Source organism: Felis catus, chromosome A1 (genome assembly GCF_018350175.1).
Source record: "Felis catus isolate Fca126 chromosome A1, F.catus_Fca126_mat1.0, whole genome shotgun sequence".
NCBI lineage: Eukaryota > Metazoa > Chordata > Mammalia > Carnivora > Felidae > Felis > Felis catus.
The window spans coordinates 146,925,578-146,951,841 of record NC_058368.1 but is presented as its reverse complement, the minus strand read 5'-3'; the positions used below and the strand labels follow the sequence as shown (position 1 = coordinate 146,951,841).

Sequence of the window (26,264 nt, the reverse complement as noted above, 5' to 3'; positions counted from 1 at the left end):
GTTTCTAATATGTAATACAAGTTTGGCTGTAATTTAAGGCAATTTCTTTTTTTTTTTTTTGTCTTTTTTCACTGTTTTTCATGTTGGTTTTCTTCTTATACATACCTGCTGTTAGATTTTAGATAAAGATATTAGGTGATTTTATTCCCTTGGTTATGAGATTAAAATTGCTTAGGACTGCACATTCATTTTTTATGTTCAAGTTCTAGTGGCAAATTCATTCTTTATAAACATGCTTCTTTATATGGTGTGTTCCCGGGTGGTTTGCAGTTCCAAGGGCAGCAATGACGAAAATTCTTGAGGTAAAAGCTCATCTGTGACTTGATTCCTCCAATTCAGTTCTCACAACAATTCAGTGTCTCAGCTTTACTCCCTTTTGAGTGTTCTCCTTGAAACTAATACTATGGAAAACAAAACAAAAACAAAACCCCTCTTAGATATGGATAATACAGAAGGAGAGGGAAAATCTACAAAAGATCTCTTATGGACTGCTCACTGCTTGCTTCAGGGATATTTTTGAAAACAGAAATTATATCTACACAGCCAAAAATGCCTGGAACCAGGGCTGTGCTGAGTTGCAGACTCTGTCTGTCTCCACAGCCAAGCTGGGGCAGCTCTGGCCACTCGGCCCGGGCTCTGGGCCACTCTGGTTGGCAGCCTGGCCAACCAGAACATGCCAGGGAGGGGGGGCTGTGGGGCAGCCTTGCTGTCTCCCCAGGACTGTGCAAGTGAAAACTCTAATAGGATTCCTGAGAAGGATTAGACCCAATCAGAGTGCTGATGCCACGTTAATCCTTCGGCTACTTTAACTCAAGTCCCCAGTGAGGCTGAGGAAAAAATGGAAATTATCACTTTTCCTGTTCCTCCTTCACTATGAAAGCATGACTCTGCACAACCTTCAAAAAGCCATCTTTAACAATCCCACTATCTTTTATCTATTTCTCTAACTGGATTTTTTGGCAGTAAAGGAGGATGTGAGCAAGCAACACATGTGCAACTAAACTTAACAAGAGCAAGAGCCAGCCTTGCTGGCTGATGGAACTGATACTCAAAGCAGTGGTTCCAAGCGTTGTAAAACTGCCATGATGTGGAGATTTGGCTATATGGATGTCAACTAGAGGATTGCAAGTCACCAAACCAGGTCATTTGGGTCCATCATATTCCATCTGGGAACTGAATTACTTAATCTGGCTGCCTAAAATAATCAGATTAACTAGAAAACTGCCAGACTATTTAGGTTTGGGGTTGGTAAATATAAAACAGTAAGATAAAGAAGTACCATGCATTGCAGATTATAGGGAATTTAAAAAGTGCCATCAGATCCTTCCCATAGAGTCCTCTCTGGCACGTATGTGCTTGCTTCCCAGTAGACTGCAGGCTAATATTGTCTCTATCCTAGAGGTATTAAACATACCTTCCCCTTCTCAGCTTTTGCATTAGGAGGGAAATCCGTAATGGAAACTGACCAGCTGGAGATCTCATTATTTTTGGTGATCAAAGAAAAACAATTGATCCTTGGACATTGTTTTCCCTTGTGGAACAAGAATTGTAATTTGTGCCATTGGTTGGTTCTCTCCCTACCCAAAGGAAAATTAGGAAATTAGAGTGCAGATCCTAAAATAGGTTGTACTTCTGAACTCACTGGTGATTAATAATAGATATCTCTAACCCCTAGACAATTAGTGTTCATATATAATTCCCTTGACTCAAAGAGGGGAAACAAAAGAAACAAACAAAAAAAGAGAAAAGCCAAATGTAAAATCGAATCAGATTTTGTACGCTGTTCCCCATAGCCAAAATGGAGACTTGGAAATTTATGCTATCCAATTACAATGTTGCTTCACATTTAAAGGAAAGAAGAATAGAGCAGTTATCTAAAATACCATTCCAGGTCAGAGCATACCACTGTCACTGACTGGCTAAATTTGTCTCCAGCTTTGTGCTTATTATCCCTCCCCCAGCTTCTGGATCCTTCTCTCTCAGGTTTGACCTTATAATTGTACTGACCCAGACCAATCTCGGAGCAATGGAGACCCTCAATTCAAAACAGATTAATCTCCCCAGGATTGATAATATATCCAAGGTCTACATCCCCTTTCATTTCCAGCACTGTTAGCAGTCAGCAAGAAAAACTCCCTTTGGTCACCTATGGTGCAGTAGCACATACATTATAAAATAGAAATATGTATTTATGGCATGCTGTAAAGAAAGCTCTAATCTGAACACTGAAAAAAAAAAGTGAATGATAATGTCAACCACATACATTCATCTATTTCATCCCCTTGCATTTAAGTTTTGCTTTGTCTTTTTCCCCCAAACTGGGTAGTTTAGACATTTCCTATAATACATCTTCATTAGAGTCCATAAATGTTTTATGGATGTGCATTTAGAAAAGTTGCTTTAAAACTTGAATTTGAGCAAGACCATCACTACAAGAAAAAAAAAAAAAAAAGTATTGACATCAGCTGAAGTGTTAATTTCTCTGAAAGCACAGAGGGTATTAACACAGACTCTCTCTCTTGTTAAATGGTAAGTTTTAAAATTGTTCAAAGAATGCCAAAGGGTTTTTTTTTTTTAATGTTTGTTTATTTTGTAGAGAGAGAAAGAGAGACGGGAGAGAGGGAGAGAGAGGGAATATCCCAAGCAGGCTCCGCGCTGTTGCTATAAACATTGGGTGATGTATACCTCTGAATTAGTATTTTTTCATTCTTTTTTTAATTTTTTTTAACGTTTATTTATTTTTGAGACAGAGAGAGACAGAGCATGAACGGGGGAGGGGCAGAGAGAGAGGGAGACACAGAATCGGAAGCAGGCTCCAGGCTCTGAGCCATCAGCCCAGAGCCCGACGCGGGGCTCAAACTCACGGACCGTGAGACCGTGACCTGAGCTGAAGTCCGACGCTTAACCGACTGAGCCACCCAGGCGCCCCTGTATTTTTTCATTCTTAAGGTAAATACATAGTAAGTGCAATTGCTGGATTGTAGAGTAGTTCTATTGTTAACTTTTTGAGGAAACTCGGTACTGTTTTCCAGAGTGGCTGCACCAATTTGCATTCCCATCAACAGTGTAAAAGTGTTCCCCTTTCTCGGCATCTTTGCCCACACATTTTGTTTGTGTTGTTAATGTTAGCTATTCTCACAGGTGTGAGGTGGTACCTCATTATAATTTTGATTTGTATTTCCCTTGTGATGAGTGATGTTGAGTACGTGTTCATGTGTTTATTCACCATCTGCATGTCTTCTTTGGAAAAATGTCTATTCATGTCTTCTCATTTTTTAAATTGGATTATACATTTTTTGGATGTTGAGTTTTCTAAGTTCGTTTTATATTTGGATACTAACCCATCAGCGGGCATGTCATTTGCAAGTATCTCCTCCCAGTCCATACACTGCCTTTTAGTTTTGATTGTTACCTCCACTGTGCAGCAGCTTTTTATTTTGAAGCCCCAATAGTTTATTTTTGCCTTTATATCCCCTGCCTTAGGAGACATGTCTAGTAAGAAATTGCTACAGCCAGTGTCAAAGAGGTTACTGCCTGTGTTCTCATCTAGGATTATTAATGGTTTCAAGTCTCACATTTAGGTCTCTCATCCATTTTGAATTTATTTCTGTGTAGGGTATGAGAGAGTGGTCAACTTTTCGTTCTTCCTCATGTTGCTATCTAGTTTTCCCAACACTATTTGTGGGAGAGACTGTCTTTGGCCCATTGTATAATCTTTCCCGCTTTGTCAAAAATTCATGGGCTGAATAGTTGTGGTTCCTTTCTGGGTTTTTATTCTGTCCCATTGTTTTATGTGTTTATTTTTGTGCCAGTATCATACTGTTTTGATAACTACAGCTTTGTAATAGAACTTGATGTCCAGAAACTTGATGCCTCTAGCCTTTCTTTTCTTCTTTAAGGTTGCTTTGGTTATTCAGGGTCATGTGTGGTTCCATACAAATTTTAGGATTACTTGTTTTAGCTCTGTGAAAAATGCTGGTCATATTTTGATAGAGATTGCATTAAATGTGTAGATTGCTTTGGGAAATAAAGACATTTTAACAATATTTGCCCTTTCAATCCATGAGCATGGCATTTTTTTTCCATTTCTTTGTGTCATCTTCAATTTCTTTCATTAGTGTTTTATAATTTTCAGAGTACAGATCTTTCATCTCTTTGGTTACATTTATTCCTAGTTATCTTACAGGTGTTGAGTGGGATCAATTCCTTGTTTTCTCTTTTTGCTGCTGCATTATTGATACATAGAAATGCAAAAGATGCCTGTATGTTGATTTTGTATTCTGCGACTTTACTGAATTTGGGTATCAGTTCTATCAGTTTTTTGGTGGAGTCTTTTGGGTTTTCTATATACTGTATCATGTTATCTGCAAATAGTGAAGGTTTGACTTCTTCCTAGCTGATTTGAATGCCTTTTATTTCTTTGTATTGTCTTATTGGTATGGCTAGGATTTCCAGTACTGTGTTAAATAACAGTGGTGAGAGTGGAAATCCCTATCTTCTTTCTGGCTGTAGAGGAAACGCTCTCAATTTTTCCCCACTGAGGTTGATATTAATTAACAGTGGCTTTTTCATAGATGTCCTTCATGATGTTGAGGTATGTTCCCCCTAAACCTACTTTATGAGGGCTTTTATGAATCGATGTTGCACTTTGTCAAATGCTTTTTCTGCATCTACTGAGAGGATCATATGGGTCTTACCTTTCTTTTATTTTTTTTTTTTAAGTTTTTTTTTTTCAACGTTTTTTTATTTATTTTTGGGACAGAGAGAGAGAGCATGAACAGGCGAGGGGCAGAGAGAGAGGGAGACACAGAATCAGAAATAGGCTCCAGGCTCTGAGCCATCAGCCCAGAGCCTGATGCGGGGCTCGAACTCACGGACCGCGAGATCGTGACCTGGCTGAAGTCGGATGCTTAACTGACTGCGCCACCCAGGCGCCCCTTACCCTTTCTTTTATAACTGTGGTGTATCACGTTGATTGATTTATGGATATTGAACCATTGTTGCAGCCCAGAAATAAACCCCACTTGATCATGAATGATTCTTTTAATATACTGTTGGATTTGATTTGCTAGGATTTTATTGAGATTTTTTGTATCCATGTTACTCAGGGATATTGGTCTGTAGTTTTTTGTTTGTGTTTTGTTTTGTTTTGTTTGTTTGTTTTGTTTTTTGTTTTTTTTTTTTAGGGGAGGCTTAATATGGTTTTGGTTTCAGGGTAATTCTGGACTCATAGAATGAATTTGGAAGTTTTCCTTCCATTTCTATTTTTTTGGAATAGTTTGAGAAGAATAGGTATTAACACGTCTTTAAAAGGTGGGGGGCACCTGGGTGGCTCAGTCAGTTAAGTGTCCAACTTTGGCTCAGGTCATGATCTCACAGTTCGTGAGTTCAAGCCCCGCATCAGGCTCTGTGCTGACAGCTTAGAGCCTGCTTTGAATTCTGTGTCTCCCTCTCTCTCTGCTCCTCCCCCCCTCATATTCTCTATCCTTCAAAAATAAATAAAAACATTTTTAAAAAATTATAAATGTTAGGTAGAAACACCTGTGAAGCCATCTGGACCTGGACTTCGGTTTGTTGGGAGATATTTTTATTACTAATTCAATGTCTTTGCTGGTTATCAGTTTGTTCCAGATTTCTATTTATTCCTGTTTCAGTTTTGATAGTTTATATGTTTCTAGGAATTTATCCATTTCTTCCAGGTTGTCCAATTTGTTAGCATATAGTTTTTCATAATATTCTCTTATAATTTTTGTATTTCTGTGGTGTTGTTATTTCTCCTTCCATTTGTGATTTTATTTATTTGGGTCCTTTTTATTTTCTTTTGGATAAGTATGGTTAGGGGTTTATCAATGTTAATAATTTTTTTCAAGAACCAGTTTCTGGTTTCATTAATCTATTCTATTGTTTTTTTAGTTCCTATATCATTTATTTCTGCTCTAATCTTTAATACTTCCTTCCTTCTGCTGGCTGTGGGCTTTATTTGTCCCCACCCTCAATGGGGAAAAACTGAGAGCTTTTACAGCCAGAAAGAAAACAGGGATTTCCACTCTCACCACTGTTATTTAATATAATACTGGAAATTGTGGCCATAATAATCAGACAAAAGTCTAGGTGTAAGATTAGGTTGTTTCAGATTTTTTTTTTCTTTTCTTTTTTTTTTTTTTTTTTTTTTTTTTTTTGCTTCTTGAGGTATGCACCTGTATAGCTATGTTCCTTCCTTTTAGGACCACTCTGGTTGCATCGCAAAGGTTTTGGACAATTGTGTTTTCATTTGTTTCCATGTATTTTTTTCTTAATTTCTTTTTTTTCCTGGTGACCCATTCATTGTTTAGTAGTATGTGGTTTAACCTCCATGTATTTGTGGTCTTTCCAATTTTTTTTCTTGTAATGGGCTTCAAGTTTTATAGAATTGTGGGTAGGAAATATGAATGATATGATCTCAATCTTTTTGTACTTGTTGAGACCTGATTTGTGTAATCTTTTCTGGAGAATGTCCCAGGTGCACTTGAAAAGAATGTATATTCTGCTGCTTTAGGATGAAATGTTCTGAATATATCTGTTAAGTCCATCTGGTCCAGTGTGTCACTCAAAGCCATTGCTTTTTTATTGTATTTCTGCTTAGATTATCTGCCCACTGATGAGTAGATGGGGTGTTAAAGTCCTCTACTATTAATGTATCATCAATGAGTTCCTTTATGTTTGTTATTGCTTTATATATTTGGGTACTCCATATTGGTGGCATAATTAGAATTGTTACATCTTCTTATTGGATTGTCCCCTTTATGGTGATAAAATGCTCTTGTTCAGTCTTTGGCTTACAGTAGATTTTGTCTTAGGGGTGCCTGCATGGCTCAGTCAGTTGAGTGTCTGACTTTGGCTCAGGTCATGATCTCATGGTTCATGGGTTCAAGCCCCATGTCGGGCTCTGTGCTGACAGCTCAGAGCCTGGAGCCTGCTTCCTAATCTGTGCCCCTCCCCTGTTCACACTTGGTCTCTCTCTCAAAAATAAGTATTTAAAAAAACTTCAACTCTAGTTTGTCTGATATAAGTATTACTACTCCGGCTTGCTTTTGATGTCCATTTGCATGATAAATGTTTCTCCATGCCTTCACTTTCAATCGGCGTCTTTAGGTCTAAAATGAGACTCTTATAGGCATCATATAGATGGATCTTGTGTTTTGTCCACTTACATTCAGAGTAATTATTGGTAGATGTATATTTACTGCTATTTTATTACTTATTTTGTCATTGTTTCGGGAGATTTTCTCTGTTCCTTTCTCTTTGTCACTTTTGGTCTTTCCTTTGCTCTCAATGAGTCCTTTTAATACTCTTGCAGGGCTGATTTAGTGGTCATGAATCCTTTAGTTTTTGTTGGTCTGGGAAACTGGTTATCTCTCCTTCTATTCTGAATGATAGCCTTGTTGTGTAAGAGTATTCCTGGCTGCGTATCTTTCCCATTCAGCATGTTAAATATATCTTGCCACTCTCTTCTTTCTTGCCAAGTTTCTGTTGAGAAATCTGCAGGTAACCTTATGAGTCTTCCCTTATAAGTTAATAACTTCTTTTGCTACTGCTTTTAAGATTTTTTTCCTTATCACTACATTTTGCCAATTTAATTGCAATATGTCTTGCTGTAGGCCTGCTTTTATTGGTTTTGATGGGAGTTCTCTGTGCCTCCTGGATCTAGATGTCTGTTTCCTTCCCATGATTAGGGAACATTTTCAGCTATTATTTCCTCAAATTTTCTGCCCCTTTTCTCTCTCTTCTTTTTCTTCTAGGACTCCTATAATATGAATGTTATTACTTTTGATGGAGTCACTGAGTTCCCTAAGTCTATTCTCATGTTCCATAATACTTCTCTTTTTTCACCTTTATCATTTTCCATTATTTTGTCCTTTTTATCACTTATTCATTCCTCTTTCTTGCATCCTTCTGTTGATTGCATCAAGCCTATTTTCAATATCAGTTATTGTTTTCTTTCATTTCTGATTCTTTAACTCTTATCTCTGCAGTAAGGTTTTCCCTGAAGTCTTCCATTCTCTTCTCAAGCCCAGCCGCTATCCTTAGATTGTTGCTTTAAACTCTCCATCAGGCATGTTATTTGTATCTGTTTCACTTAGATCTCTGGCTGTGACCTTATCTAGTTCTTTAATTTGGGATGAAGTCCTCCATCCCGGCATTTTGTCTAAGTCTCTATCTTCTTTTGTATGTTAGAAAAACCCATTATTGTCCCTGCTCCTGAGAGTAATGGCTTTATGAAGAAGAGGTCATATAGTGTCCTGGGTCTGATGCTTCAGGGAATGCCTATGGTGTGGGCTGCATGTGCTTTACTCTTGTGTTTTGGCTTCTCTATCCTTCAGGCCAATCATCCCTAGAGGCTCTCCTTGCCTGAAATGGGTAGTGTTTGCTTTTTGCCCAGAATATGGCAAGTTATAACTAGATATGCTGTGGTCTGCTTGTTAAATGAGACCTGATTCTACTTCCACAAACGCAAAGCTTTGCAGGATTCTGGTCAGGACATGTGGTGTGGTTAGGGGTTTCTGCTGGTCTTTTGGGGAAGGATCTTGACATACTGGGACTGAGGCAAGCTTGACTCAGAAGGGCAGTCACACCATGATGCAGGAGTATGGGACTTGGAACAAACAGGGTAGACAGCAAGTGTCAGTGTTTTGCTGCTTAATACAGGTAGTTCTATGTTTATGCTGAGACGTGGGGGAGGGCAGTGGCAAGAGCTAGCTCCTTTGTTTCCAGAGAGGCATCCCATTAACACTACCTCTCAGCAACTCACTCCAAGAGGAGCAAATAATCTCCCCTCTGTGTATCCCAGGCATTTCTCAGGTCACTGTTTCAAAGCCTTCTGCCCCCTGGGTGGTTTGCCTGATTTCTCTCTACAAGTAGTGGAGCATGCCCAGGGCTCTATCCCAGGCAAGCCTGTTGGCTTTTATTTAAAACTGCAGTCTTTAAACCCTGCTGGTTGCAAGAAAATCAACCCCTCTCATTTTTGCAGCCGCTGGCTTTGGGGAAATGTTTTCCTTTCCTGCAGACTCCACTTTCTAGCCTTTCTCTGTGACAAGGGCTCCTTCCTGTCTGTAGCACTTGGAATCCATTTCTCCTCTAAGCCACATCTCCACACTTCCTACCTTCCTCTATGTGGCTTCTTCTCTCCCTTTGGATGTGCAGTTTGTTCTTTTAGTCCTCAGAATGGTTTCTGGTGGTATTTAGAAAGATTTGATAGCTACCTACTTGTGTTGCAGGGACAAGACAAGGCTAGGGTCCTCCTACTATGCTGCCATCTTACTATCCAGACATGATTTATTCTTAAAAACTGGAGGGGAGTATTTTCTCCAAGGGAAAATTTTTTATAAGTGTGCAAAGGGGTTTTCAAATGAGTCTTGTTACTTAATAGTAATGAGTGAAAGCAAAATAAGTGAAATAAGTGAAGACTATTATTTCCATCCTATGACCCAATCCATCCCATTTTGAGCTTTTTTACGTTTATCCTATTTTGAGCCTTTTGTTTTTAATTCATTGTCGATGTTATTATTGTAACTAAGCCCCCCCCAAGCCAAAAATCCATGCACCACTTGTCATTCCCCCAAAATGTAACTGCTAAGAGCCTATTTTTGACCAGAAGCTTTACTGATAAAATATACAAAATGTGTTAATCATCTGTTTATGTATTATATATACATATGTGTTTAGGCAATAAAGTAAGCTAGTGAAAAAGGTTTAAAAATCAGAAGAGAATATACATTTACAGTGCTGTACTGTATTTATTGAAACAAAAAACTCCGTGTATAAGTGGACCTGTGCAGTGTGGTTTAAGTATGTTGTTTGGATTTTGTTTTACGGTCTAATCTCCCATTTACATTTATTATTATAATGAAAATATTGGGTCTTATGTTTACTTGTTAAAGGATTTCTATCTGTTTTAAAATGCTGTTGAAAATGCAATTGAAGTTAAGTTGTAGAATGAAGAAGAATTGTGCCTATTAGCTAGACATTGAGGGGAAAGGAAGGGAGAACAGGAACAGAGAAAAGTAGAATCCATTGCATGACTTGCATTCTCTTAACATACTATGAAGGTATATTAATTATCTATTGCTATTGTAATAAGTTACCTGAAACTGAGTACCTTCATACCAAATTTTATAACTTCAGGTTCTGTAGGTCAGAAGTCCAGTGGGCTCAAGTCTCTGCTTAGAGTTTCACAAGACTGGTATCAAAGGGTTAGCAGTGTTGTATTCCTTTATGAAGGCTCTGGGAAAGAATCTTCTTGTTTATTTGGACTATTGGTAGAATTCAGTTCCCTACAGTCATAGGACAGAGGTTCAGTTTCATTGCTGGCTATCAGCTGAGGGGTGTTCTCAGCTTCTAGATGCTACGTGCATTCCTTGGCTCATAGTCCCCTTCCTCCATCTTCAGAGTCAGTACTTGGGTCAGATCCTCACACTGCATCCCTCTGACTCCAGCTGGGAAAGGTTCTCCTCTTATTTTTTGTTTTGTTGGTTTTATTGCAATATTAAAATAACACACAAGCAATTTGAATCCAGTCTTGCTCTGATTTAGTCAACTTTTCACCAAAAAGTTGCCAAATTAATTTTTCTTAACTATCACTTAAATGGGTATGAAACAACCAGCTAGCTTGCTTGCTTCCTTCCCTTCCTTTTATAGGCTGGTGTGATTAGATTTGTCTGAAAGGGATAATCTTTCCATTTCAAGATCCATAAACTTCACATCGGGACAGTCTTTTTTTGCTATGTAACATGACCTACTTATAGGTTTCAGACATTAGGGAGTAGACATTTTTGAGAGGTACTTCTTCATCCTATAGCAGAAGGATAGGCAAGAACCTATTAGAAATCAGCTCAGGCAGCATTAGGAGTTCTGGGCAAAGCTTCATTGTATTGACCTGATAATAGTATCCTACCTTATGAAAATGAATTATAATAAGAAAAACCATATGCAAGTTAAATGAACAGTAATTATAGGTGGAATTACACATGGCCTGGAGAATCTCACTTTGGGGAGGGTCTAGCAAGAGTTTGATAAGGAGTTTTGATGGAGATCAAGAACAGTGTAAGTGAAGGGAAAGAATGTGACACCTATGCAGGGAAATACAACAGAGACCTTCTGGGCATTGCAGACTTATTGCTATTCTTTGTGACCCAGGTTGGAATAGATAATAAGTAATGAATCATGTAGTGGTCTCATCCAAGTTGCCTCATTTAGTGTGGCATTACTATTTGAAAAACAAAACAAAACAAAATTCTTATTAAGAAATGTTTCCTGGGGCGCCTGGGTGGCGCAGTCAGTTAAGCGTCCGACTTCAGCCAGGTCACGATCTCGCGGTCCGTGAGTTCGAGCCCCGTGTCAGGCTCTGGGCTGATGGCTCAGAGCCTGGAGCCTGTTTCCGATTCTGTGTCTCCCTCTCTCTCTGCCCCTCCCCCGTTCATGCTCTGTCTCTCTCTGTCCCAAAAATAAATAAACGTTGAAAAAAAAAAATTTAAAAAGAAATGTTTCCTCAGAAAAAGCAGGTGATCAGCCTTCTGTGTTCTATGTAGGGGTGCAAAGCACTCTAATCACTCTATACCTTGAATTCTGTTCCCTTAACATTATCCTGGAGGGTTAGGCCATTCCAGGAGAAGTGGCATGGAGACAAAAGTATTTGTCAATGTTTGGAGTCAAGGTTGAAATATTATATTAAGAGTTACATAAAACCATTCCCTTTCCTCTAGAAACCATGAGTTTGCAATGTATTTTATTTTTTTTATTTCATGTACCTAGCTTCTCAATATTTTCTGTTACATCTAAATTTTGCATCTAGATTATTCTTAGTACATTGTTTTTATCTATTCTTTTGAGTTTTATATTCAATTTTACTAAATAGATTTATAGCTATCAGTTAATTCTACTGAGAGACCTTTTATAAAACTATTTTTCTATTCTTTAGTTCTTAATTGGATAGAGATGATATTGTATCAGTATGTGCTCAGTGTAAGAAAAGTAGAAACATTTCTTTTTCTGAAATATTTATTCTCTAAAAATCATTTTGTAGGGCAAACATTTAATCAGGCTCTACATAAGATTGCTTTTTCTTTTTCAGCCTATTTTGGATTCATCCTTTTCTCTCCACCTAAATTTTATTCTTCTACTTCAGACAGAAATATTCAGACTTAGATTTCTCTGTTAACCTTTCAACTTCTTTCCTCCCCAGTCTCTGCCCATCTCTTTCAGTCCTCACGCTGGTGCTAATCCACTTTCGTAAAACATTTTGACCTTGCTGGTTTGTTCCTCATGACCTTACTAAAGTTGCGTGATATATGTTACTCCTTCTTGGATTGTCATTTCCATTTCTTTTCCCTGATCAAATCCTTAGGTTTCTTTCAACACTAAATGCAGATTATATCTTCTTGGCCTGATGACACCTGGCAACTTGTCTTTTCCTTGTCTCAATTCACGTAATATATATCATTCACTTCAAGGACATTAGCCTGAATTATATGTACTCTGTGCTCTTCTCTCATTGATTCTGTGAATCTTACTTCCTTTATCATATTTTAAGTTTGGTTAGGTCAGTGATTGTTTTTTCTTTAATGGCCTCCCCTGCACCTGGCCTGGTGCTATGCTCAGAGCCCAAGAGTGATTTGTTGTTCACTAAAATAAGTAAGTTTATGCTAGATAACTTGGCTCAATAATTTAATGTAACTTTAAATTTAAATACAGAAGTTAAAAATGTGTTCATGGTTTTAAAATAAACTTGTAAAACAAAGAAAATGAAAACTAAAAATCTCCTTAGCCTCTTTTTTCCCAATGTAAACTCTTAATAGTACCTTACATATACTTACACCTACAAGTAGAGAAAATATATAGGAATCCTATATAGGAATTTATAGGAAAATACATAGGAATCAAAATATGTAGGAAAATATATAGGAAACAGTGGGTATACGGGGTTTTTTCTCGCTTATTTTTTTCTTAGTTTGGTGATGTTTCTGTATCAGCATTTTTGGCTGTATTTTATTACTTTTTAATGACTATGTAGCCTTTCATTGTGTAAATGTGCCAAGCACTATGGTGACAGTCAGTCTTGACAGTTTCTTGCTCTGGAACAAATGTAGCCACATTCATGTCAGATCTCTTAAGTAAACCTCCATCTCCAAAACCAGGAATTTATATTAATAGTGAGAAGAAGTGCATCAGAAAGAGTGAGAGAAACCTTTAATCTAACACCAAATTTTAACAGTACGTGGATAAGATTTGATTAAAAGTTTGGTTAATCATGGGAAATACACTATGTTGAGCTCTATAGTAAAAAGGTATAAAGTTAACATTTGCACACTATTTTCCTTGGGATTATGACAGTCAGGGAGGGAGCCACATAGGAATCTGGAGGAAAAATGTTTCAGGCAAAAGCACAAGACAAGTACAAAGATTTGGGGATGGGAACATGGGGCTTCAGTAGTGTGAGGAAAAGAGCAAGTAGTGTGAAATACTTTGCCTTGTTCCTGAATCAAATGGGAACATATTGTAGGGTTTTAAACGGACAAGTGAGTTAATCTGACTTATATTTTAAGAGAGGCACCTGCTGTTTTAACACTACATTGGAAGGGGGCAAGGGAACAGAGTGTAGAGGTGTAGAGGCCAGCTCTACAGTAATCTAAGTAAGATTAATTGTAGCAGTGGACTGTGAAATCTAAGCTACTGTGTTGGGGGGAAATGAGGGCACCATTGTGGGAATGAACAGTGAAAAACTGATAGGCTCAATGGATCATTAGATTCTGGTGGGGGGGAAAAGTGGTGGAGTATGGATATTAAAAGGACTGAGTGGGAAAACAGGAACAGCAAAGAAAAGAAAGCTGAGATCGAGTGGAGGTTAAGATGACTGAGAGGAAATTGAGCAACTCATAGGCCAGAGTAGTGCAAGGTTCATCTATAGCAATATTATATTTCAACAAATTATGGCCAGAGTAAGGTTAGAGAATATGCTAGTGAGCCGGGAGCTAATACTTGTAAGGATGATGGGGGTGCTGTCTTCCTTATTGAAGAGTTGAACATTTGTTTCCTGAGAACTTCTTCTTTATCAGAGAATATTCAGGGGAAAAAAATGCCATGATTAGCACTGTTTAGGGTCATGCTTATAGGAACTAAGTTCTAGAGCCAGAGAGCTTGGGATCAGATGTCATCTTCTATTTACTAGCTGGGGGACCTGAAGCAAAATCTTATCTCAACTGTAAATTGGAGATGAAAGTACCTTCCTCCCAAGGTTGTTTTGAGTCTTACTTGAGATAATATATGTAAAGCACATAGACCAGCGCCTGGTGCAGACTAAGTGCTATGTAAGTGTTTGCCATTAATAATGTCACTTTTTTCCCTTGGGTATCACAGGGTATGTCAAGGAAATAGTCAACACATGCATTGTAAGTTGGTTAGAGAAGAAATTGGTAGAGAGCAATTTATCAGTGCCTTTACAGAGCAATTCTATTTATCCTTTAGCTATACTTGCCCATCTATAAAATGACATATACAAAGATATTCTTGCTATATCATTGATAATAGTAAAAAGTTAATAAAATTATAATAGTAAAAAGGAACAACATATCCATAGAATACATCTGATGCAGCTCTTTAAAAGAATTCATTAGCTTTGTAATGTTGATACAGAATTCACCAGGATACATTGTTAGGTTAGGAAAAAAAATCAAATGCAGGACAGTATATATACTTAGCATTTGATATACACATATGAACATTTCTCTGTGTGTGTGTAAATGAATACAGGATTTTTGAAAAGTTACACAGGAAGCCTCTGCTTCTCAGGAAGAAAACTGAGTAGAAGATAGGGGTAAGAGCACCATTACTGTTTCAACTTCTATTCCGTGGCAGCTTTCATATTTTGTGTTGTGTTTATATTTAAAAAAATATTTTTTAACTAAGTGTTGATTTTATAACGTTAAAAGGCAAATCCCTTCAGGAAATATTTCTTGTACAACCAAGTTCATGGCAGGCTGTACAAGAGTCTGAGGAACACTAACATTAGTCCTTACCTTGTACTTGTTGGGGAGGCAGGGTGCATCTCATGAGTCATTCCAGAATAAACCAGAAATATGAAATTGAACAATCTAGGGGGTTAAGAAGGCTAAGGGGCTGACAACTGTTTCAACTGGGGACTTTTGAACTCAAAACCAGATCTGAATATACATGTAATGTATTCAGAATGACTCAGGAACATGATCGATATCTATATATTTGGTTCAAAAAAAAAAAAAAAACTCTCAGTTACCTGTCACAATACAGCAATATGAAAGCAATAGATCCCCTTATTCTTGTTCCATCTGCTTTCTAGTAGCACTGCAACTAAGATGTTCTATTTATTTAAACCTAAATTTAGCATGAGGTGACTGGGCAGCTCAGGACACTGTAATAAAATGTTAGTGAGTGGTACTATGATCCATGGCTGCTGATGAGAATGTAGGACGTTAATGTTTCCAAAAAGTCTTAAGGCCATGACACACATGGAAAAGAAAATAAGAGAGAAGTAGTAATTGAGATTCTGAGAAGGGACATTGAGAATTACCTACAAATAGAAACTGACCTTTTTTTCTTTTTCGTATCCTTAATCCCCTTCTAACCAAATATCACAGCGATGTGTTGGAAAAGCAGGCATGGTTTCTGTGCTACAGGCTATAGCCGATGTGTGAACAGAGCAGTTTCTAATCCTGTACCAAATATAAAATTAACTTAAAAAATGGCTTTCTGTTTCAGTTTGTTTGCTCATAAGTTACAAAGCCTTGATAGATATTTGAGGAAAATGAAAGCAATAAGCTCAAAGTTGTTCAACTGAGAAAAATAGCGGCTTTGAGCAACAGACATTTCTGAGAAACCTCTACCCTCAACCCTCCACACTTAGTCCCACCTTCCCTCTGAAGTCATACGTTAGGAAGAATGTGCTGTGTTGAGCAATGCTGTACCACACATGGGCTGCCGACCAAGGGAAGGCTATTTCCATGCTAGATGGATTCCAAAGAAATACATTTTGTTGGAGCCTAATCCCGGCATCTGATCTTGCCCAGAGAAAGCCCTTGTGGTCTTGAAAGCCAGAAGATCCATCAGAATAATTCAGAGATTGAGAGTTTGGGTTCACTCTAGGGCATAATCAGGGACTAGGTTTGGCCCAATGGTCTCAGGCCACCCTTATGCCATTTTTAGTCAAAGCCCCAAACTGACCTGTTTTCTCAAGAGTCCTTATGAGAATCCCCACCAACACTTGCCCAGCTCTGCGACCAGCAATAAAGGTGTGCTGAGTATAGGACCCTGAGGCCTAGAGAGCCAGGTGTGGTAGTAGCTTAAGAGCTACTACACCCCGGCAAGGAATGTCAGGAATCCTATCTTCTTTCAGAGTCCTCGTGAGAGCATCAGACTTTAGATTCCTTTCATGGATGTCTCATCTACCTAATCAGTCTTTTACCCAAGTCTTAAGTTCTCATCAAAATTTCTGGGCAGTCCAGGGTCTATCTAGCCTAGTTAAAAGCATCCACTAGCAGCCCTTTTCTCCTGGGCTGGAATGCCCAGGAGGGTTTTTTTGTTTTTTGTTTTGTTTTGGTTTTGGTTTGTTTTTGCTCTGTTCAGACACCCTTCAAACAATGGGCATTTCAACACCAACCTAGGCACGTTTAAAATTTTTACCTCTGTAGCTTGACTATTTAGGCAGCAGTCTGGCCTTGGATTTATTTGTTCCTCCCAGGCTTTCTTCAAGCTCATCACCACTAGATCCATCCTCCTAACTCAGAGCTCCCAGAAAACCTGATGGACAGGGAAGAACTATTTGGAATACTTGAATGGAAATGTACCTTGGCTGAGATGTGTCTGGGGGCTTAGTCATAAGTAGGCCCCAAACACTCATCCATGCTATCTCAGACACACACAGGAACCAGACGGCCTCTATAAAAGAAAAGAGAAAACAGGAGTGTAAGTACAGGTCTACCTTGACAAATGCCACCCTAAGGGAAACACTCACCTCATCCTATGTCTACAATTCTAAGAGTAAATAGAAATACTATGCTTTTCTGTACTTGTAGGAAGGGTACTGCTTTATTCGTTTTTTAAAAAATGACAGAGGAATCCTTGTTCTTCAGTTTTCTAATTCAGGTTGTAGAAGTTGACAGAGCATGACAAGTCTTCCTCTTACCCTAGTCCCACTCCACTGCTTCCAAAAGGTCATCAGAGAAGGAGCAAAGCCAAAAGATGCAGAAGAAGCACTGCATTTTTAAAAGACTGTCAGATTATGTGATTGATAGTACAGCTAACTCAGTATATTGAAACAGTAAATAAATAGGGCCCATGTGCCCTAAGTTAATATAGCTCCCAAGGGTGCCTTGGTTTCAAGGGCACAGTTTACGTCCTGCAGAATCTCACTCAATTAAATAATAAAAATAAAGTAGCAGAAAGCAGGCTCTCAATCAGTGAGTTCCTGCTGAGAACCCAAGCTCTGCTTTGTGCTGAGGGGTGCAGATGACAGCTTCCCTATCTTCAGGGGGCCCACAATCCAGTAGTGGAGGGAGAGACTCACACCCAAGAGCAGCACAGCAGAGGACTGAACAATGGGCAATTACGTGCTACATCTTTGCTGAGACAGAGGAAGAATGGGTGAAAGACAGGGTCGGGTGCAGGACCCTGGAGGGAAGGAGTGAGGACAGGTGGAGAGAGAGCAGCAGAATGACCTTGCTGGAGGTGGAACTGACAGGCTCAGTTCATGGACTGTGAAGAGGCTGGACCGATTAGAGCAGACCATCTGCACTGTGTTCATAATTTCATAAGTACCACTTTCAGATTATGCAAAACAGAAAGAAGAATGTGTTGATCTAATGAATATATATAAATGCAAAAGAGATAGGATTCGTTTTGCTTTGCTCTTCCATCATATGTCTGTGACAGTTGCTTCAGAAATCATACAAGCTTCAAGCTGAGGATGAAACTTTGAAAGAAAGAAACTTTGAAAGAAATTAGTTACACCAATTACTTTAGGATCTCCTTGTCTATATTTAACATAAAGCTTTTCTGGTGTTAACCGTGATCATTTAAGTCTTTTCTTTGATTTCCAAATATTAGATTTTCAGCCTGAGATTCCAACCCCATACCTTTTCCTGTATAAAATTAGTGAAGAGTCCAGTTGACTAAAAGTAGAGTATCAGGCTTATATAGGATTTAGAAAAAGAAATAGAGGAAAAGAAAAACAGTTCTGTGCAATAAGCCTCATGTTATATTTAAAATAGAACATAAATATGTTTAGTCTATAAAGCTCTGTCTGCCACTAATAAGGCACATGATCTCAGAAGGAAACAAGACTTAAATAGTTCTGATAAATGAAGGGCAAAAGACACTTTGTGGATATATTTTGATCACAAATACTATCTTAGCATTTACTTTTTTTTTTAAGTATAGGATTGTATTTTCCTGCAAAATGAGTAATATCCAAATTTACTCTTTTCTTTTATTAAAATGGATTTTTCCCTTGCAGAAAAGGCTAATACCAATGAAAATGTTAGGCAAAAAATTGAAAATTAATGAATAAAGAATGTATATGACTTTGGAACAGCCCTTGGAGAGGTGAGGCCATCTGGTTGTATAATTCACAACCCACCTGAGACACATTCCTCAAGCTGTATGCTGCTCACTGATTTTGTACTTCTTGATAAAGATCACGTGAGAAATTACCAGCCTTCTGCTCAAAATGCAAGGTCCCCATACTTAATACCCACATGATGGAAAAGTAAACGTGCAATATCTTCCTGGTCCCTTGACCAGTTATTCTTTATCAGACTCTAGCTTGAGCTGCTTCTCAGTCAGCCTCTGTGAGCAAGTACACAAGTGTGTCCCGAGCTCATTGACAAAGCGTAACTTGCCAGGACCGCACACCCAAGTGCCATCAGAGAGATGAATGTGTGTTCTCCCCACCACTCCTGAAACAGAGCAAGTCTGCGTCCAGACCAGTCTCCCAAAATTCAAAAGGAAAATCCTAAACAGCAAAATACCTTTGTCAGAAGTCTAATAAGTTCATGAAAGCAAACAAAGAGGAACCCCACCACACAGACCCACAAATTACATTAAGGAAGACAGTCAGCGGGACCTCCTTATCTTTACACAAAGAGGCATCATAGGCCCTAAGGTACCTGGGAGAATGAAAGCTAAGGAGTTACCAGCGGCAGGCGTGGCTCAAACTCTCACTGCCCCCCTCAGGCAGATACTTAGCTGGGCTGAGTCTGAGTTCACATTTATAAAAAAAGGACAGTACTCCATCTCCAGGTTTTTTTGACAATTACCAATAATATATTTGAAGGAAATTGCATTCAAAAAGTTCTCAAAAATTATACTTAGTCTTAGCCACTAGGAATGGTTATATTATTTCCACTTTTATCGTTGACCCAACATAGAGAAACTAGAAGCTTAGAAGCCTAATTTGCCGATCAAAACCCACCATCCTACAGGACTGGAACCAAGAATATCCTATCTTGCCACAGTAACATCTCTTTTTTGCAGTTAGTACTAGACTCTTTGGCACAGAGCATATTTTTCTTTTTATGGAAGTGGAGGCAATATTACAAAGATGCTTTTAATCAGAAACAGGCCACCTAAGCAAGCAACATCTCAATAGGAAGTAAAATGTTACTGTTCCATCATTTTGCCACAAGGCGGGCAACATGCTGGGAAATGCTTTTGCCCACTTGTCGCTCCTTATCTAATCAATTTTTATTCTTTTCATAGTTCCATGTAATGGGGTTGGAAATGGCTAAATAAAGTGAAAGATGTTTTGAATTGCATTACTAAGTGGTAGCTACATTATTTCATAAATGAATAGTGCTAACTACATTCATATAATTTATGTATTGAAGTGTCATTCGGGGGGAAAACATCAGTGTCAGATTTTGCATTTAAACGCCTGCATTAGCTGTCAGCTGTGCAAAGTCCCATAAAGACAAACGGCTCCACGGTAGGCACACAGATGAGGGTATTCATGGCCCACATTTGCAAGTAGACGTGCTACTGTAATCACGAAGAAGTTTTCTGTAGTCAACTCCTTTAGAGCTTATGTAAAAGTTCCTAACTTCCATTCAGACAACAGCCACATCTACACGATCCATACTAAATAGCAGAGTCTGAACCCTTAGAGTATCATTTTTCTTTTAATTCTGTCTCTGCATAAAATTAATCTTATTTTTGTCATTTACCTTTAGAACCAACAAAAATGAGATTTAATGAACTATATAAGTCAGTGGCACATAATAAGTCTGATATTTATATTGCAAATTTTAAATTGATACTTCTGTACTACTGCACCCTTCCAAATTAGTGGATACTTATGAAGTATGATTATTCTGCTATGTGGTGGTATGTGTGTGTGTAGGTGTTTGTGCATGTACACCCACAGCCTATAGGATAGGAAAATAAAAGGAGGAAGGGAAGAGAAAGAAGCCTTATGCCATCAAACATTAAAAGTGTGAATGAAAATTGACATTAAAGCTCAATTTAATGAAACCTGTCATTAAAGCTGAACTTAATGAAACCTATCCTTAAGGGGTGCCTGGGTGAGTCAGTTGGTTAAGCATCCGATTTTGGCTGAGGTCATGATCTCACGGTTTGTGGGTTCAAGCCCCGCATCAGGCTCTGTGCTGACAGCTGAGAGCCTGGAGCCTACTTCAGATTCTGTGTCTCTCTGACTCTGCCTCTCCCACACTCATGCTTTGTCTCTCTCTCTCTCTCTCAAAAATAAATAAACATTAACAAAAATTAAATATATATTTTACTTCTCTAATTTTTTTAAGTTTATTTGAGAGAGAGAGGGAGACAGAGATTCCCAAGCAAGTTCTGTGATGGCAGAACAGAGCCAGACTGGTGGCCTGAATTCCTGAAACCATGAGATCATGACCTAAGCCAAAACCGAGTCAGATGCTTAACCAACTGAACCACCCAGGTGCCCCTACATATTTTACTTCTTAATCATCTATTCAACCAGAGTTTATTCAGCTTCCATGTGCTGAGCAAACTGCTGATTGTGAACACATTAAGTCTGCATGATATATGGTCTTTGCCTTCAAGGAACAAGTCAGGAAGCAGAGAAACATAAGGGCCACAGACAAAACAGAAATGCCCTCTGACATCATTAATGGGATAAATGTTTTAATAGAACTATATCCAAGGTTTCAATGGGGGACAAAGGAGGAGACCCTTAATTTAGCGAGTAAGACAGGCTATGTCAGGAAAATGTGGCATTGGTACTGACATTTGGAGACTCTACGTGATTTCCAAGGGATGATGAGAAGAACAAGGGCATTACTCCTGAAAATTGCAAATGGATTATCTAGAATATCAAAACAGGATGAGAGGGGACTATGAAAATAGACTAGCAGGGAGCAGCACTACTCAGTCCAGGCCAACAGTTGCTATACTTCAGTAGTCCCAGGATTGTCTGATCTCTCGATTTATAAAGAAAAGCAAGGAACCCATATGTTTATACGCATTATACCCGTTTTTAAGTGGTAGCAGCTGATTATCAAATACTAAAAAAAAAATTCAGACCTATCAGAAGATAAATGTAAACCAGATCTGACCTACTGTTTTCTATTTGGTGTCCTCTGATCTCATCGAATACTGTGCACCCAGGAGAATGCTAGCAGACCCTTGGCTGACAGAATAACACTAAGCTTTAGTCCTGTGAAACACAATTTGAGGCAGATATTCAAATATTTGTGCAGTGGAATTTATTTTAGGTGTAAAGACATGCCAGCAACTCAGTCCAGAATATTTGGGAGCGAAATCACAAGATTAACCAAATTAAGATTATTAGAATTAGAAATTATATGGCTGTTTATAATGGTCCATTAAATGCACTGTTTGATGCCAAAGAAATGAAATGCTATTTCATTAATTTTTATTGTCTGTCAAGTGGTTGTTTTTCAGATGTTGTGCTTTGCTGGAGAAGGCTGAGCCATTCACATGTGCATATGCAGTTATCCCTCTGACTGCCCACCTATGAATGAAAGTGGTTACGGACAACTTGATTGGAGCTTCAAGTCCTCAGAAACCTGATCCTGATAACACTGGTGCTTGGTTGAGTTTTCCCAACAAATAATGTTGTAACGGAGCATTGTGCTTCTTAACCAAAATTCAAGTGTTTAAAATTCGTAGCAGCAGACATGCTTAGGTGTACAATTGTCACTGTTCCCCAAAGGTAATCGCAAAATGGATCAAAAGCATGGTGTAGACAAGGGCACCTGAGGTGCTCAGTTGTTTAAGTGTCCGACTTGGGCTCAATTTATGATCTCATGGCTCTTGAGTTTGAGCCCCACGTTGGGCTCTGTACTGACAGAGCTTGCTTCAGACTCTCTCTCTCTCTCTCAAAAATAAATAAACATTAAAAAAAAAAACTAAGGAAAAGCATTGTGTATACACAAAAAGATAGGAAGACAGTATGTAAGTATGCAAAATGGTACCATAGTTGTCTCAGATAAAAATGTGTGAAAGTCTAAATGTGCTGTAATTTGTGACGTTTAATGCTTCCTTTCACTTCCCCTGTATAGGGAGTGACTGTAAAACTTTAACATGAAAATAATCTGTCTTCTTTTCTTTCAGAGGGGGAAAGGCCAAGATTAGGCAAAGAGTCCTAAGGGGTAACTTCAATTCATGTCCGTCAAAACACAACCTAAGACAGAAACATGAAGGGCAAATATTTGATAACATTATATTAGTCTGAACGTGAGCTACGGCAACTGTGAGTATATATACTGAAATCAACATTTCAGAGCACTGGAAAGTAGCATTCATGTCAAAGTTATGAAATTGCTTTGATGGTAAACAACAGCAGCAGCAAAACGAGAAAGAATAAGTAACCAGAATTATGCCACAGTCAGCGAATCTGAAAAATTAGGAAGACTAGAAGTCGACAAAACCTTGGTCCCTTTGGGCAATATGGATAGTTTGTTATTAATACTCAGTGTTCCTTTGAGAAGGTGAATAGCTCATTAAGGCTACAGAGAGACTTGCTAAGAAATGCAAAGGATTGGGAATAAAACTTGACTTCTTTAGAAACTGAAAATGATGCTTCTGAAGCTCCCACCAGCTAAATAGGTCCTTAGTGTGCCTAATGCCGAGATAAATAATGCTAAGTGTGTTACTAGCTCTGTGTTTCCATTGCAATTAATATAATCCTCCAGGGATAAAATAAGAGATCATGTAAAAACCCCTGGTACATTAAACTGAACATTAAATTGAGTCAGATCTTCTCAGCTGCCTAAACCACGCTTCAGCAAGTGCAACATTTGGGACATGAGGGTAACATCAAAGGCAGCTTTGATACTCCAGGGCATGGTACTCTAGCACCTGGAAGAATTAAGGGACCAATTTTAAACAATGGGAGAATCTGGCTCATTAAGAAAAATTCTTGCTAGAATAACAAACATAATGTGCACATTAGTCAGCAAGTGCTTTACTCTCTCTTGGGCATGCATGCCACACCTATCATTTCTTCCCCCATTTGTAACATCCCCTTATATAGCATCACTTGCCCATGTAATTAATAGGTTCTTCACTCTGTCTTCCAACTCACTAATGGTTTTTTACGAATTTTAAATTAACAGGATGAGACAGAGCATCACACCTAGTTACACACCATATGGTAGTTCCTCCCAAGTGCCATTTACTATTATTTTATTTATTCAGATCCAGGATACAGACACAGCCATGTTCCTACATGAATCTCAAAGGTCAGATAATCCATTTCTCTCATTTTAACAGATGAAGAAGTTAAGGCCAAGCGAGGTTTAGTGATCTTTAAAAGATGACTTATTGCTCCAAATACTGACTACCAAATCTTAGACTAGACACTAACCGTTTCCTCTGCAGATATTCCACCTGCAGTCTGGAGAGAGTTATGCCATATGCAAGCAAAATCAGAGGAAAAATATTTTTCAAAAATCCTCCTAATGAGTCAAAAGAAATGGCGTCCACGAGCTTGAAAGGTAAAGGACTTGCATGTTACATTATAATTTGCATACTCGATGCTTTTAGGGCCTGGCAAGTTGTACAAATCAGTGAAATGGCTTTTAAGATGATAAGAAATTTGTGAACTGTACTAACTGTAAAGACTGGGCTCCTTTCAAAATTAATTTCAAAAGAAAGTATAAATATAGAAATAGACATCTTGGTGAGTTCCAAATCAATTTTACAGAGTCCACCAATTTGTGATATTATTTTTAAGTTTGTTTGTTTATGTCTTTAAGAGAGAGAGAGAGAATCCCAAGCAGGATCTGCGCTGTTAGCACAGAATGCAATGTGGGGCTTGATCCCACGAAATGTGAGATCATGACCTGAGGGGAAATAGATGCTTAACCAACTGAGCAGACCAAGCACCCCCAATTTGTGATATTTTAAATCCATCCCACAGGATGGACTGAATTATCATTTATCACTGCATAAATGAGATACTTTTATTCAGAGAAAAAAACAGGAGTTAGATATTCATCCCATACCATACACAGAAAAATTCCAAATTTTTTAAGATAAAATCATTTAAATAAATAAAGTACAGGAAGTTTATACTCGGATGACTTCCTCTGATCAAAACACATAGGAATAAAATACAAAAAGGAAAAACCAAAATGGCATAATAGGATAAAAGGTGAACTAAAACTTATCTTGAATCAGAAAGAAAGCAGGATCCTGAGTAGGTCCCAAACCCATTGGTCATCTGAGCTCTGGGTCTGGGAGCAGGCAGTAGGGACCAAGAGCTAAGCTCTATGAGCCCCTGTGAGTAGGGAGCCAAAAGTAGTTCAGGTGAGTCAGGGGCCACTGTTTAAAGTTACAGACAGGAAGGGAGTTCCCTTCTCACAAAACATAATTTTAAAAAGCACTGTGCCGTCAGCACCGAGCCCGACATGGGGCTAGAACTCACCAGCTGTGAGATCATGACCTGAGCCAAAGTCAGACACTTCAGTGACTGAGCCACCCAGCCACCTCTTAAATGTTACTGTTTCTATGGAGCTGCCCACGTACAAAGGCAATGAATACATTCAGAATAGTAAATCAAGAGACCTGTATGATTAGCATCCACACTTTCCACGTCTTCAGTATCACTGCAGGAAAGAAGCTTTAAACTTTAATTATAAGACCCACTTCTGGACTTTGAGGCTAATTAGAAACAGCCTTAAAACTATAAGCCAGAGATAGACATTTGAGAGAAGGTCTCAAAATATCTAAATTAACACCATACAGACTTCAGGTTTTACCCACAATGCAAGCAAATTAGATACGAAAGAGTAAACGTGTATGAAAACACATACGCACATACACTAAAACGTTAAAACGTGCTCCTTAGGTACTCACTCACAGGATACCAAGGAAGCTGTAATGGAAATGATGACACACTTAGAAACAAATGACAACTGAAAATACTATAGCGCAGAATCTATAGGATGGAGGCATTGGTGTTCTAAGAATGTAAATCTAATAAAGTTCATTTCTTTGAAAAGTATTTTAAAACAGATTTTATTTTTTTTCAAAAACTAAATGAGTTAAGCATTTAACTGAAGAAACTAGCAAAAGTAAAAACAAAATAAATCTGAGGAAAGTCGAAGCAAGAAAATAATAGGAGCAGGTGTAAGGGAAGTAGAAAACAAAGAAATGAAAAAAATCACCAATGAAATCAAACCTGATTTAAGGGGGAAAAACTGAAAGAGAAATAAGATTAATCGATGAAACGTAACACAAACATTAGAAATGAAAAGGACACACCTACAAATAGCACACTTTAAAATGAAATCAAATTCAGGGAGCAATTTAACATAAATATAAATGCCAAGATATTAAATAATACAGTAGTATTTAGAAGTAAAGGTGTATGTAAAATGATACATCATGTTCTAAATCCATTTGCCCTGGGAATATAGAAAGAGTTCAATAGAAAACTAGTAAGTATTACATTAATAAAAGTTAACAGGGTAAACCACCTGATTATAATAAATAGAAGAAAAAAAGCATTTCATAAAATTCAACACTTTGTTTTAAAAAAATCTACTTAGATGACAAATACAGATAATTCCTCTATTGGATTGTAAATTTTAGCCAATGCAATGTATTATAAATGAAGAAACAAAATTAAATGTATTCCCTACCTATGTATTGTGGGATTTTCACAAATAGAAGATATCACAAGGTGTGCAGGATACAAGGTCAACATCAGAATTATTAAGGTTCCTACCCAACAATAACCAATT

At 38.1% G+C, this 26,264-nt stretch overlaps 2 long non-coding RNA genes across 2 annotated transcripts in view; one reads left to right on the top strand and one right to left on the bottom strand.

The window, feature by feature from the left end:
• LOC123379008 overlaps positions 1–25,936 on the top strand; it is a 77,272-nt gene extending 51,336 nt beyond the window's left edge. Inside the window, exons 2-3 of the long non-coding RNA XR_006582885.1 lie at positions 22,627–22,765; positions 23,896–25,936. This is a non-coding gene — a long non-coding RNA (uncharacterized LOC123379008). The remainder of the gene's footprint in view (positions 1–22,626; positions 22,766–23,895) is intronic.
• On the bottom strand, positions 43–16,943 carry LOC109502153. The gene is made up of 2 exons (XR_002160566.1): positions 16,851–16,943; positions 43–401 (listed from the first exon to the last, which is right to left on the bottom strand). It is a non-coding gene; the product is annotated as an uncharacterized LOC109502153 (long non-coding RNA).
• Positions 25,937–26,264: the final 328 nt, after the last annotated feature.